This window comes from Hoplias malabaricus, unplaced genomic scaffold (genome assembly GCF_029633855.1).
Source record: "Hoplias malabaricus isolate fHopMal1 unplaced genomic scaffold, fHopMal1.hap1 scaffold_112, whole genome shotgun sequence".
NCBI classification, from domain to species: Eukaryota; Metazoa; Chordata; class Actinopteri; order Characiformes; family Erythrinidae; genus Hoplias; species Hoplias malabaricus.
The window spans coordinates 4,543-7,500 of record NW_027101057.1 but is presented as its reverse complement, the minus strand read 5'-3'; positions in this window follow the sequence as shown (position 1 = coordinate 7,500).

The window sequence follows — 2,958 nt, the reverse complement described above, 5'->3', positions numbered from 1 at the left end:
CCTGGAGGTCCCGTGGCCGAGAAAAGTGCCCCGAGCCCGGGGTGATAGAGAACCGTAAAGCGCGCGGGTTTGGGGCTCGGGTCTTCCAGTGGGCGGAATGAGACTTAGAGAAATGATGACGGAGCCAAGAGGGGCTTCCCCTGGAGGTCCCATGGCCGAGAAAAGTGCTCCGAGCCCGGGGTGATAGAGAACCGTGAACGCCGCGGTTAAAGACCTCGGGTATCGCAGTGGGCGGAATGAGACTTAGAGGAATGTTGACGGAGCCATGAGGGGCCCCCCCTGGAGGTCCCATGGCCGAGAAAAGTGCCCCGAGCCCGGGGAGATAGAGAACCGTAAAGCGCGCGGGTTTGGGGCTCGGGTCTTCCAGTGGGCGGAATGAGACTTAAAGGAATATTGACGGAGCCAAGAGGGGCCTCCCCTGGAGGTCCCGTGGCCGAGAAAAGTGCCCCGAGCCCGGGGAGATAGAGAACCGTAAAGCGCGCGGGTTTGGGGCTCGGGTCTTCCAGTGGGCGGAGTGAGACTTAAAGGAATATTGACGGAGCCATGAAGGGCCCCCCCTGGAGGTCCCATGGCCGAGAAAAGTGTTCCGAGCCCGGGGAGATAGAGAACCGTAAAGCGCGCGGGTTTGGGGCTCGGGTCTTCCAGTGGGCGGAGTGAGACTTAAAGGAATATTGACGGAGCCATGAAGGGCCCCCCCTGGAGGTCCCATGGCCGAGAAAAGTGTTCCGAGCCCGGGGAGATAGAGAACCGTAAAGCGCGCGGGTTTGGGGCTCGGGTCTTCCAGTGGGCGGAGTGAGACTTAGAGAAATGATGACGGAGCTAAGAGGGGCCCCCCCTGGAGGTCCCATGGCCGAGAAAAGTGCTCCGAGCCCGGGGAGATAGAGAACCGTAAAGCGCGCTGTTTTGAGGCTCAGGTCTTCCAGTGGGCGCTCGTTCCAGCGGCGCGGGCTGGATGGTTTAGTCCGAGGAGGAGTGCTTAAGTGTGGGCCGGATAGGTTCGAGAGGTGCGCTGGGTTCCTGGAGGTCCAGCCCCGGAGGTTTGGAGCGGGGCGATGGAGCGAGCGAGGCCGAGTCGGGTGAGCCTGGGCCGGGCATGGGCGTTGGCGGCGATGGGGGTCTTCTCCCCGGAGGTTTGGAGCGGGCGATGGAGCGAGCGAGGCCGAGTCGGGTGAGCCTGGGCCGGGCATGGGTGTTGGCAGCGACGGGGGTGTCTTCCCCGGAGGTAAGTACCGTGGGGGGCAAGCGTGAGATATTCCAGGCCGGGAAAAGTGAGCTAAATTCGGCAAAGCGTTGTTAAAAAGGGGGTTCGGTTGATTTTTTTGTTAAATCTAAACGAACAAAGGGTGCGAGGCGTGAAAATTGCATTCAGCCGTGATTTTTTGGCAAAGTGCTAACCCTAGTGGTCTCCCAGTGGGACGTTTTAAAGTAGGACTTAGAAAAATTTCTGACCCTCTTCGCCCTAGGTAGCAAGCCCAAAACGGAGCACCTCGGAGTGGTAAAAATTCAGAGGGCATGGGGGTTTCCAGTGCGGTGCCGTCAGGACATTAGGGTTCCTTTAGAAAAGACGAAAGTTTGGGTACACCGTATGTAACTATGACAAGCCCAAGGCTCTGGTTCGCCTGTGGGCATGAATATAGTGAGATTTCCGCGTTATCTCACTGGAGGTGACCCCGGAACGGTTCAAAACCTAAGTCGAGACTTCCATGGAACCCCGATGATGGGAGTTTGAAGCCCGAGGAGTGACGCCCTCTGGGCTAAGGTTGCTGGTAGGTTCGGCCCCCCTCTCTGGAGGTCTAAATGACTTCCATGGACCCCGGTGATGCGAATTTGATGCCCGAGGAGTGACTCACCTCTGGGCTAAGGGTGGTGGTATGCCCAGCCCCCCCTCTGGAGGTCTCGAATGACTTCCATGGACCCCGGTGAAGCGTATTTCATGCCCGATGAGGAGCACACCTCTGGGCTAAGGGTGGTGGTATGCTCAGCCCCCCCTCTGGAGGTCTAAACTGACTTCCATGGACCCCGGTGATGCGAATTTGATGCCCGAGGAGTGACTCACCTCTGGGCTAAGGGTGGTGGTATGCCCGGCCCCCCCTCTGGAGGTCTCCAAAACCTAAGTCGAGACTTCCATGGACCCCGGTTATCCGAATTTCATGCCCGAGGAGTGATGCCCTCTGGGCTAAGGGTGGTGGTAAGCCCGGCCCCCCCTCTCTGGAGGTCTAGATTGACTTCCATGGACCCCGGTTAAGCGTATTTCATGCCCGAGGAGTGACGCCCTCTGGGCTAAGGGTGGTGGTATGCCCGGCCCCCACCCTCTGGAGGTCTCCAAAACCTAAGTCGAGACTTCCATGGACCCCGGTTATCTGAATTTCATGCCCGAGGAGTGACGCCCTCTGGGCTAAGGGTGGTGGTAAGCCCGGCCCCCCCTCTCTGGAGGTCTAAAATCACTTCCATGGACCCCGGTGTAGCGTATTTCATGCCCGAGGAGTGACGCCCTCTGGGCTTAGGGTGGTGGTAAGCCCGGCCCCACTCTCTGGAGGTCTAAACTGACTTCCATGGACCCCGGTTATCCGAATTTCATGCCCGAGGAGTGATGAACCTCTGGGCTAAGGGTGGTGGTAAGTGCAGCCCCCCCTCTGGAGGTTTCCAAAACCTAAGTCGAGACTTCCATGGACCCCGGTGATGCGAATTTCAAGCCCGAGGAGTGGTGCCCTCTGGGCTAAGGGTGGTGGTAAGCCCGGCCCCCCCTCTCTGGAGGTCTAAAAGGACTTCCATGGACCCCGGTATAGCGTATTTCATGCCCGAGGAGTGACGCCCTCTGGGCTTAGGGTGGTGGTAAGTGCAGCCCCCCCTCTGGAGGTTTCCAAAACCTAAGTCGAGACTTCCATGGACCCCGGTGATGCGAATTTCAAGCCCGAGGAGTGGTGCCCTCTGGGCTAAGGGTGGTGGTAAGCCCGGCCC